This window comes from Tupaia chinensis, unplaced genomic scaffold, assembly GCF_000334495.1.
Source record: "Tupaia chinensis unplaced genomic scaffold, TupChi_1.0 Scaffold000245_1, whole genome shotgun sequence".
Lineage (NCBI taxonomy): Eukaryota > Metazoa > Chordata > Mammalia > Scandentia > Tupaiidae > Tupaia > Tupaia belangeri.
In genome coordinates, this window is record NW_006159723.1 from 799,137 (window position 1) to 811,389 (window position 12,253).

At 36.1% G+C, this 12,253-nt stretch overlaps 1 protein-coding gene and 1 pseudogene across 1 annotated transcript in view; one reads left to right on the forward strand and one right to left on the reverse strand.

Annotated features, from left to right (window-relative positions):
* The window catches only part of LOC102476311 (glutamate receptor ionotropic, delta-2), a 909,022-nt gene that overhangs the window by 576,626 nt on the left and 320,143 nt on the right, over window positions 1–12,253 (forward strand). The gene's annotated exons all lie outside the window — the stretch shown is intronic.
* On the reverse strand, window positions 5,410–6,600 carry LOC106734881 (dnaJ homolog subfamily A member 1 pseudogene; annotated as a pseudogene).

Genomic DNA, 12,253 nt, shown 5'->3' on the forward strand with positions numbered 1-12,253 from the left:
GAAACAATTATATGTCAGTTAAGAATCAAGGCATGGAAGATGAAGTCTGAAGGACACCCTACACCTCTCCCCTCGCAATGCTGGGAGTATGAATTGGACAGTAGATGTGTGAGAAATTGCAGGATGGTAGAGAAAAGTCTATTGCAGAGGAAAGTGCTCATGTTCATGAGCACTTTTTCACTGGTGCCCAGTGAAACACCACCATCACTGCATCCCAGTCTGTTATCCTGCATTTGTGAGCAGGGCCACATTCCCTCACTCCCACCTATTCCTGAACCTACAGTTGTCACTAACGTCTTCATTTTTCTCACTTTCAGCATTGTCAGTTGCAAAATTATTCCTTGGGTAAAATAAAACAAATATATCCAATTACACTGAATATAACATTTATGTATGGCCTTGACTCTTTTTAACATCTTTTCCTACGTAGTATTTGGATAACTGTTATATTCTCATGAGATTTTCAAGTTTTGGTGCATTACTTTGTCATTTTGTACACCTTTGTGTCTGAAGATGAGAATAATTTTGATAGCTTTTTATTTTCACTGCATGTAAATATTGCCTTGATATTTGTTTTGTACTTAAGAGTTATTGCTGATTTAATAACCAGATGTGGAGTGTCCTTGTTTTGAGTAGTGTACTGTGAGATTGGAGATTACTGCTTTTTATTGCTACAAAAGACTGTATGTGCATTTAACAACCAAAGCATAAAGCACACTGGGTGACTCTAGCGGTAAAGTTTCCAAAGTAAAGTAGACAGGAAAGTGTTCAGGAGAGAAAAAAAAAGCGATCTAGGAAACCTGATAGGCAAGATCTCCATAATAATGCTTATCTAAATGAGTTGTGACAAAGTGACAGGTAATAAAACCTCTGGGGGCAAACAAATTAGGAAATGAGAATTGGAGTATGAAATGGAACCAGCTCAGAGGAGCAGTGACACTGGATGGAGTGAAAGGAGGATATTTATGAATTACAGAAAAGGAATTTTAGTTTAATGAAGGGGATAGGTTTCATCTTACAAACAGCCATTGAGAAGAGTGGCCCATAAAGCTTTATGACTTCAGCATGAATTCTAGTGGAAGGAAATATTATAGTAGACCATGTTAATCTAATTTTACTATGCTTAAATGTAATGGCTTTTAAAATTGCTAAATGACAATTCAAGGTGATGCTTTGCTTCATCAGTATAGATACTCTTGTGATCTGTTTGGAATATTGAGTTACTTACTGCTTCAGTGTGGGTTATCCTCGTTCAAAACAAATGTTCTATAGATTTTTTGCTTATTTTCCAACCCAATTAGGAAATTATATTTATTTTCTCCGAAGACAGAAATTTTCAGTAGTAGATAGGTCATTTATTAGATGATCACGTGGGGTATTTAAAGCTAATGCCATCCAAATTCAGAATTTAGTTTATCCCACACAAAACAATGTTGAATTCTGTCAAATAAATTAATTCATAAATTGCACAAATTTTAAGTCTTTAAAGTCTTTAACCTCAGCTGTGGCTCTAAAAAACCTAGCATGACTCTGCTTGATAAAATTGGCTACTATTAACATACATATTTTTCATATAGTATTTTCATATGGTATTGAGAAGAGTTAGGTAGTATGCTTATTTGTATGAAATTAACAAATATGAAGATCTGGTACAGTAATACAGAAACAGTATTTTCCATAGAATTTTTTTGATATTGTTAATGTTCTGGGAATGTTTGGAACAGTATACTGTCAAATGTGGTATTCATCAATCATTTCTAGCTACTGGACACTTACATGTGGCTGTCTGAGTGAGGAAATGAGTTTTTTACTTTGTAAAATTTTAATTACTTTAAATTTTAATAGTCAGATAAGGCTAAGAGCTAAGATATTGGACAGTACAAGTCTATCTATGACTCATATTATAAATTTTATTTATTTTATTTTTCCTTTTTAAAAGTTTTATTTTTGTTTTTTCCTCTATAGGGTGTATGTACATGCTAGAAAGAGAGGGGAAGTGAGAAAGCAATTCCTGAGGGGGACAGCAGGGTAGATGACCACACTGCAGTTCCTTCCCCTCCATTCTGCTCCTGGGATTTTGGGCATGCACACACATGCACCCAATGTGATTTTCAAGCTACCAGGTCCAGGACTTGAACCATAGTGTCCCATATGAGAATCCAGTGCCTTAACCACCTGTATTTTAATACCTCAAGTTTCTAATTTTGGAATATGCTGCAAAGTATTGTTATGTAAACACACAATAAGAAAATCCAAGGTTTACAATAGGGATTTAGCATAAACTGTGAATGTGTGAATGACTCTTTTACCAATAAAATATCAATTAACACATTAGTTCAGTTATCAGCTCTGTAAATATGTTCTAGTATTTGTGTTGAGTAAGTTAAAAATACTAATTCTTAGTTTTCTTGATTGTACATGTGTGTTGGAGGTATAGAAAAAGTGGATGAAAAATTTTAAGAGATAATTCATGTACAGGCTTTACAATCAGAGTAAAGAGCATGTGCTCAATGCCTATTAGCAACCTTTAATCAAAGCAAACGGAAAAATCAACATAGCACCTCTTCTGAATATAGGCATATTTATTAACGACAGATTGATTATTCTCTGAGTTTAGGAACTATATAGATCTGAGGCTTCCCTGGAACCAGGTGTAAAGACACACATTGCTGATGTTCCATTCTGTACTCTGAGCATAGCTTGGCCTAGTTCACATACCCTAAGCTGAATCTGAAGCTTCTCTAAGAAATGTGCCTTTTCTGAGTGAGTTCAGAGCAGGGGAGAGGCTGGCTCTTAGCCACCTTGATTGTAACAGCCTTTTATGTTCCTCAGATTTATACTTAGATCTTCCTAAGTGACTTAAACATGCTTTCTTGATCTGTGTGCCTTTTCAGTTCCTTCCTTCCTTCCTTCCTTTCATTTTCTCTTTAGGTTTTTGCCATAGGGCACATGTACTTGAGACAATGAGAGGGAAAGTGAGAAATCACCTCCTGGCAGAGTGGCCATGCTGCAATTCCTTCTCCTTCATTCATCTCCTAGGATTTTGGACACACACACACACACACACACACACACACGCATGCACGCATGCGTGCATGCTCTTGTGATTTTCAAGCCAACAGGTCCAGGACTTGAACTGCGGTCAGCCATATGGGAGTCCAACACCTTAATTTTACAGTTTCTAAAGCACATGATAATTTACCCCTCCATCCCTGCTTACCAACTTTTAGGTTATTCTTTTATTATTTTTTTACTTGTCTTTTTTATGACTTAGATTAACCTTAATTTTATAATTTCACTGCTCAAAGTTTTGTCCTCGAACTGGTAGCATGGCTTCACCTGGGAGCTTCTTAGCCATAATCATCAGGCCTCACACCAGAACTTATCAGTCAGAATCAGCATCTTACTCCCAGGTGGGTGCTTCACAGGAACATACAAGTGAAGAAGTTCTGCCGTGTAGCACATTTCTTGTTTGCACTGAAAGAGTCAGACTGTGTTTTATTAATTGAACTCATCTCTATATTGCTTTTTCCAATGATCCAAACTTTGTGATCCTCAAAAATCTATCCCCCAATTTTCCTTTTCAAATCATTCTTTCCATTTAATTCTGTTAACACGTTTTAAAACACAGAAAAGTGAAAGAAATACCCACTTTCGTTCTCCCCTTATCATCATATAAAGTGTGCACATTCCTTGTCTCATCTCTCTTGTGCGTGCCTGCCTTGAGGAACCATTAAACAGGGAAAAGACCCATTTGTTCACATAAGTAGTTCTTTGATATCACTTGGAATATGACCTATCTGTCCTAGTAATCCTTTATTTCAATTTAATTTAAACTTTTCTTTTATAACATCTTGATTTTTCCTTTCTCTAAAAATATTTTAAGTTTTTTGTGAAACATTCCCTCTTTGATCTTTGAATTAATATAGTTCTCCCTTTGCTTCCTTCTTTGTTATTTGGAATGTAAGTTAAGGATAAGATATTAAAAATATGGGTTGTGTTGACAATTCTTACTTATTGGTTTTGCTTACTCTTCATGACCTAAGAGAAAAGGAAGGAAAGAAATATCATCTATCTTTATTTGCTCTAATATTTTATTTCATGTGATTTATTTCTGAAGATTAAATCTTTGATTATTTGGACCAGCAGGAGTCATAGTGGTTGAGGCACTAGACTCTCACGTGGCCCATCATGGTTTGAGTCCTTGACCTGGTGGCTTGAAAATCACTCCAGGTGTGTATGCATGTGTGTCCAAAATCCCAAGAAGAGATCATGAATGAGTAAGGATTGTGGTGTGGCCATCACCAAAGGGAGGCAATTTCTCTTCTTCCTTCTCACTGTCTCTCTCTTGCAAGTTCATATGCCCTATTGCAGAAACCTAAGTAAAAAAATTGGTAATCTTTGATTATTACTGAATAAAAAACAAAAGCAAAACCTGTTAAAGGTGTCTTTCAGTCTCTCTCTCATATTTACTTTTAATATCTCGAAGCAAAATCATAGGAAGGAATTTGATGGATTATCAATCCTATTGGGTTATATTTTTGCATAGGAAAACAGAAAAATATGTAGACTTTTCTGACAACCTAATATTTGTTAAATGAACTAAAAGACATACTGACATACTGAAAAAGCATTGATACTCTATTATATCAACTTTATTGATTATATTCTGTTGCTTAACAGTCTTCACTGATACAAATCTTGTATCATGCAGTTTAACTATTTCACACTGTAGTTTACGTCTATTGTGTTTCATCATTGTGATCGACTGAACAATAACATTTTAGACAAATTTGGCCTGAGTATTTCTCATCTTGATTTAATATACTTATAAAAAAAATACACTTCATGTATTTTCCACTTGGATTAGTGTAGTATGCTTCCATAATATCATTTCTACTTTGATTTATATTTACCCTTTAGTGTTATTTGTTTATGTCTTTTGAATTTCTAAAAGTTTTTCTTTTTCCTCAGTTTTTATATTTCCATTTATTCTTTTTTTTTTTTTTTGGAGTGGTTTTTGCTACAGGGCATGTGCACTCGCCAGACAGACAGAGACACAGAGACAGAAAGCTAGAAATCACCCCCCAGAGGGGATGGCCATGCCACAATCCCCTCTCCTCCATTCTCCTCTCGGGATCCTGAGCATGCACTCACACGTGCCCGGTGTGAGTTTTAAGCCACCGGGTCCAGGACACGAACCGTGGTCGACTACATGGGAGTCCAGTGACATAACCATTACAGTAACTGCTGGTCCCATCCATTTATTCTTCATTTAACTTTTTAAAACACTACTATAGATGAATATTAAAACCAAAACAATAGCAAGTAGTGAGTATATTATGATTACAGTCCTTCACTCATTCACTACTGCATATAAAATACCAGCAGTGTTACTTACTGGCCCCATTAAGAGGTCTGACACTGAACACCACCTCGAGGATGATGTTCATCATCCTCATATGCTTCTCCATTGTAATGGCACCATCTTTCCTGATTTGGATGAAAGTCCACCAGTTCTTCCTGGTCCTTTTCATCAGTCACTTCTACTTCCTTTCAAGTAGAAGTTTTTCAGCAAAGAGAGTTTATCAGAAGACTGAAAGCCATTCTCAGGGAAGTTTACCTTAAATTCAATGATTAGGCAACCCTTTTCATATGGTCTACAATAAATTGGCATGCCTTCATTTAACCCACACTTGATATCTCCATGCTTGACAATCTGACCTGGATGATAGGTGATGACTATGGTTCAGTTGTAGAGAGTAGAAATTGGCTTCTGTAAGCCACACAATGCTTCAACCAAATGTATGTCCATACAGATGAAAAGGTCTTCTCCTTGTCGAGTAAAAACTGCATGATCTTTCTGATCTAGTACAATCATAATATCTCCTGGCTCCAGTCCTGGTTCTTGGTTTCCTTCACCATAAAATGTTATCTTCTGGCCATCTTTTATGCCTTTGTCAATATGAACTTCTAGAATCTTTTTCTCTCGAACTATCTTCCTTCCATTGCAACTTTTGCATCTATCTTGAGGACCGATCCACTCTCCATGGCCTTGGCACTCCATGCGTACAGACTGAATTTCCTGCACCATTCCAGGTCCTACTGGATGAATTCTTATTTGCATTCCAGTACCTTGGCGATTGGGACAGCACTCTATTGCTCCTTTCTTACCACCACGGCCTTCACATTTGTCACAAATCACATTCTTTTGCAGGGCCAGTTTTCTTTTTGCACCATTATATAAATCTAAGGTTACCAACAGCTGATGTATAACATTTTTACCTCTTCTTTCTCTCTGCATCCTTCTTCCTCCTCCAGAAAACATATCAAAGATGTTCATTGGGGAACCAAAACCACCACCTGCTCCACCTTCTCTAGTTGCCTGTTCTCCTCCTTTGTCACATAATTCTCTTTTCTTCAATCAGAGAGAACTTCATGAGCTTGAGAAATCTGTTTAAACTTCTTGCCTTCATTTGGATTCTTATCAGGGTGGTATTTCAAGACCAGTTTCCTGTAAGCCTTCTTCAATTCTTCCTGGGTAGCATTGGGTTTGACCCCCCCAAAAAAAAAGTTATAGTAAGTCATTTCTTTCACCATTTTCTACAGCTGTTGAGCGGACTGAGGCCGACATGGGGGAGCAGGAAGGTGTGCAGAGCTGTGTGCAGCTCAGGCAGCCGATGCCCCTCAGCTTCTCACCGAGTGTTCTGGAAAATTCCTAAAAGTTTTTCTAGTATGTTTGAAATAAATCTTTTAAATTGTAACATGTGAAAAGATAAGTTGTATTTAAATGTATTAATAATGCTAGTGAATTTATTTTTGTCTCTTTAATTGACATTTCTGAGAAAAATGTTTGGTTTCATTTTGCTCAGAAAATGATTTTCTAAATAGTTTTTGTAGTTTAGTCTGATATTGAGTTATTTTTTATTATTCTGTCTAGAACTATGTATTGAATTGCCAAATAGGGAGTGAGGGAAGAAATGAGTAACAAAGAATAAAGGAACAAAACTTACATTTTCCTTTCTTCAATGGTAACTGTGAGGAAAACATTCTAAGCTCTGCTTAATTTTCTTTTTAAGTAAGATTCTAATATGCTTAAATATTTTATCCTCTAATAAACTATTAATAAATGTAATTGGCAGTTGGCCACTGGTTAATATTGAAATAAGACACTTATTCTACATGATTGAATCAGGAAAATAGAAAATGAAAAGAGAATGAAAGGAAACAAGAAAGAAGCAAAATATTTAAGGGACACAAAAGTGCAAAATTATCTGTTTATAATAATGTGTCATATATGATATCTTTAACTGGACTAATATGCAGTGTATTCATGTTGGGAAAATTCATTTTGCATGCTCTAATGATATACAGTGATTAAATGTACAAAAGAGTAGTAAAAAAAGAGAAAAACAGTTCTGCAGAGGCAAAAAAAAATTAGAATATTTAATTTGGGGACATAACATAGCTGACACTGGGTATAGGAAGCAAACTTTGAATTGATATCACCTGGTTAGTCTAATTAAAGTCAAATGAGAAGCTGTTTCTTAGTCCATTCCATTGGGCCATGTGGATTGCCTCAGGGCCCCAGCATCTCATGATCTCATGGGTGGACACTAAATAGGGGTCTTTCAGGCACAATAGCAGCAAGTATTGGGGACTCCTTGTTCACTACCAGGATGATGGTCAGGTGGTCAGGTAGAAACTAAAGTTTCTCAGATGTATTTCAATCTGATAGTCTGTTAATAGTTCCCTTTCTATTAACAGTTACTCATTAGATAAGAACCAGTGTCTTTTCACATGTGAAATAATTAGTGCAATTCTATTGAGTGAAGTATATCACTAAGTGTTTTTTTTTTTTTTTGGAGAGATTTTCACTGTAGGGTGCGTGCGCTCGCCAGACAGACAGAGAGAGACAGAGAGACAGAAAGCGAGAAATCACCCCCCAGAGGGGATGGTCATGCCGCAATCCCTTCTCCTCCATTCTCCTCTTGGGATCTTGGGCACGCACGCACACGCGCCCAGCGTGAGTTTTAAGCCACCAGGTCTGGGACACGAACCGCGGTCGACTACGTGGGAGTCCAGTGACATAGCCATTACGCTAACTGCTGGTTCCCCATCACTAAGTGTTTTAACAGTAAACTGGTTTATTCATACTCTAAACACCCACTGAGTACACACAACAACAACAACAACAACAAAAAAAAAAAAAAAAAAAAAAACCACTGTGCTAACAGCTGAAATAAAGAAGTAAAAATTAAAGAGTTCTTACCTTGTGACAACACAAAGGGCAACAGAAAGGAAGATAGAGGTGTATTAGAAAATACTAGTACTAGAGCTCTCACCATTAGAAAACAAACAAACAAACCAAAGACAATGAAAACAGAGCTAGCATAACTGATAGCACGCTTCACTAGTTTTAAAATAAATTTTATAATATGATTCTAAATGGTATGATACCAATTAATTCTTCAAGAGAATGGCGAAATGCAATATAGGAAATTCTTAATTTCTCTCTGTAATTGAAAGACTGATATCTGCCCCCCCCCCCAAAAAAAAGTTTAAAAACAGACTTTTAGTTTAATGTGTTGGTAGAGTTCTTGGGTTGTCTTACTCCTGCAGTGGCCACCATGCACTTCAGCTATCATTGGACAGTTACCGCTGAAGCCTGCCTTACATCATCATCAGGTTTTTACAGTATAATTGATGAGACTGTAAATGGAACACATGGTCATTAAATTGCCACAAGTAATAAATAAACAAATTTACTTTAAGTCATTAACGGCTTTTCAATTCTCGAGTTATCTACATATTCATTTTCTAAAAATTGATGACTATTCCAGTTTGGGTCTATTTTCATATGGTCATATACTCATTTTCAAAAGACAGATTGTTTAAGCGTGATACTACCCACTTTATTGTTAAAAATAATTATTTATTTTTAAGTAAGTATTATCCTAATATAATTATAGATAAAGCTTTAGATGAAAAGTTTCCTGGGCAACTTCAGTCTAAACTGTCGTAGAACCAAAGAACACTCATGTGAAGAAGTGAGTTACTTTTTCTTTTCTTTAGAGGAATACTTTAGCAAACCTGATATTATTTCCATTTATTTTATTTTATTTTTTTTAGTATAGAAGGGGCTTGTTTTCAATAGCTACCTTTCCAATATATATCTGTAATAAGAGTGCTTTTTCATCACATATTTTCAATTACAACTATTCTATTACATTCCTCAAATGTAAAATCAAACAATTGTTTAAATAATTTTAAAAAAGGCACTCTTCATTCTTTTAACGCTTATTAAATGAACATTTATTTTTTAAACCATTATTTCCTACATCAGTTCAATAGATTTGTTGTTTTTTTTTTTCTGTTATCAAGGAGCTTAATTAGAATGAGGCATGTGAGAAAAAATAATTACACATGTGGAAGTTAATAATGATTAAAATAAAAGAAAGAGCAAAGTCTTTGAAAACACAGAAACCTTAGACACTCTGCCTGGAAGAAATTAAAGAAGTTCTTAGAGAGAAGATGTGCTATTTTAGAAGAGTTGTACTTTAGTGAAGGAAGAGAAAGGAAGAAGAGAATTTTCAAACTTGAAGCTATGAAGGGTCAGACCATGTTCAGGGTGTGGTGAGAAATTTAGGGCCATAATGGGAAGAGTACTACTGGGCAGTCTCGACCAGTGGATTCAGAAAAAGAGTACCTTCTCAGAGATTCAGCAGAATCACCTGAGAAGAATTTAAAATGACAGATTTCCGCTTAACCCCCAAGCCTTCCCTCTAGAACACTTGGTAAGTGGGTCCGAGGTGCCATAATTTGTATTTCTGTCTTTTAAATACTTACGTGATTATGATGCAGAGAGATTGACAAGCACCATGTTTGCCTGTAGAGCACCAACGATGATAGTCAAACATTTGATTTACATGATTTTATATTAGTTAAAAAATAACAGTTCTGGGGGTTTTGTCTAGAATCGGTAAACAGTCAAGATTTCTTTGAAGGATGCAGTTGAGAGAAAAGGGACTACATAAGGCTTTAACAAACTAGAAGAACTTCCAAAGTTGGGAACAGTCTACTTTGTTGGATTCTTAGAGTATAAGGGGTTCATCAAGAAGATCAAGGAAAAAATGAGTATTATGATAAAACTAGGTATGAATATCAAGTATTTTTGGCACCACAAAGCAAGTTAACTTTTTAAAGTTTATTTATTTATTCCACAACTTACAGAGAAAGACACAGAAAAAGACAGTACCCCCAGTGAGGTCTGGAAGTCCCAGCTTCTGCCAGCCCTAGATCATGGGCACACATGTGTCCAGGGCACTCAGGGAGCTCTGTGATACCTTCTTATGTGGGTCAGTCTTGCAGTGTTTTGTTTTACTGCTGTGCCACAATCCAGCCCCACACTCATCTATTAGTTCTATTTTTCCACAGGCTTTTCAAAGTCCAATCATGTGTGCTTTGTGAATACTTGTTTCATCAGTCCATTTCATACTGGTGTCTAATACAGTCAATATAATTCAAATGAGTGCAAATACTGTGTCTTGAATCCTAGTCCAGAACATAATGTCAAATAATGGCATTTGGAGACTATTATTTCTCTTTCTTTTTTAATGTATGTTGTTTTTTTATTACTGTATTTATTCATCCACTTAAATAATTGTGGAATGCCTATAGTATGCCAGACAGTGCTAACAGATGTAATGCTTATTTATTAAAAAAAGATCAGTACAGTTTTTGAAAGGACCATACAGTTTATATAGGTATTTTTATTGAATTGTTCTCCTTACCATCATTGCCACTAATTTAAAAAGACATTTGTAAATTGGTACCATCTTTCTAAAGGACAACTTGTGGGTTATTGTTAAGCTGATTAGCTTAACTCTGCATATGTCAAAATCACTGGAAGCGTACAACATGTATTGGATATTTCTTTCTGCGAGAAGTTAGGTGTAATGACAGTTGCTGAAGTAGGATTCTTCCTGTGTATACTGTTGGATAACCATTGTAAAACAAACACTGTTGCAGCACCGAATGCATCTTTTCCAACTAAAATGTATTCAGGCAATCTTAGCCACCAAAACAACTGCTAGTCTGCCATGAGGAAAATATATTATAGGAATACAATAGTATGTTCTAAGATTCCTTTTTTCAAGCTTACTGCCTTAATACATCGATGGTATCTCTAAATCAAATAACTCTGAGCATTAAATTGAGGCCAACTTTCGTAAGTATGGGCAAAGAATACCTTTTTTATAAAAACTCTTTTTCTAGTATCATGAAGTAAGTATAAAAATACACAGCAACAATAAATCACTTATGGTACTAATTCTTAAGGTTTATCACAAACCTCATTAAAGAAAACCAAATACAATATACTTAGACTTTTAATTATTCTAATTTATGAATGCATAATAATTCAGATAGAAAGATGTCTAGTTTTATCATTCTACTGGCCCATTAATTATTAGGGAAATAAATAGTATGGATAACTTTTTTCACAAATAATAAAAGACAATATTTTTGTTTATTTTTTTTGTTATGCAATTTACCATATTGACTGTTACAAGTAAAACACTACTGAAGAATGTTCATTCAGGGACCAGCAGTTAGCAAAATGGCTATGTTGCTGGACTCCCACGTGGTCGACCGCTGTTTGACCTGTAGCTTAAACTCACGCCGGGCGCGTGTGCGTGCATGCCCAAGACCCCGAGAGGAGAATGGAGGAGAAGGGATTGTGGCGTGGCGATCCCCCCAGGGGGTTATTTCTCGCTTTCTATCTCTCTGTCTCTCTCTCTCTGTCTGGCGAGCGCATGTGCCCTATAGCAAAAACCTCTAAAAAAAAAAGATGGGATTCAGCAGTTAGTGTAATGACTATGTCGCAGGACTCCAACATAGTCGACCACGGTTCGCGTCCCGGCCCCGGTGGCTTAACACTCACGCCGGGCACGTGTGCGTGCGTGCCCAAGATCCCAAGGGGGTGATTTTTCACTTTCTGTCTCTATGTCTGTCTGGCGAGCGCATGTGCCCTATAGCAAAAACCCCTCAAAAAAAAAAAAAAAAAGATTGTTCATTCAGTAGTTACAGGATGTTCTGTTTAAGACTGCTCCACTTTTTTCCAGTAAAATCAGGAATCATTTTACATTTCTACAAGGATATCTAAGTTTTAAGTTCATAAAAGAGAAGGGCATACTACGCATGGTGTTCATCTGTTCACCAGCAAAAAGGTCAAGAAGCTAAATGAATATGC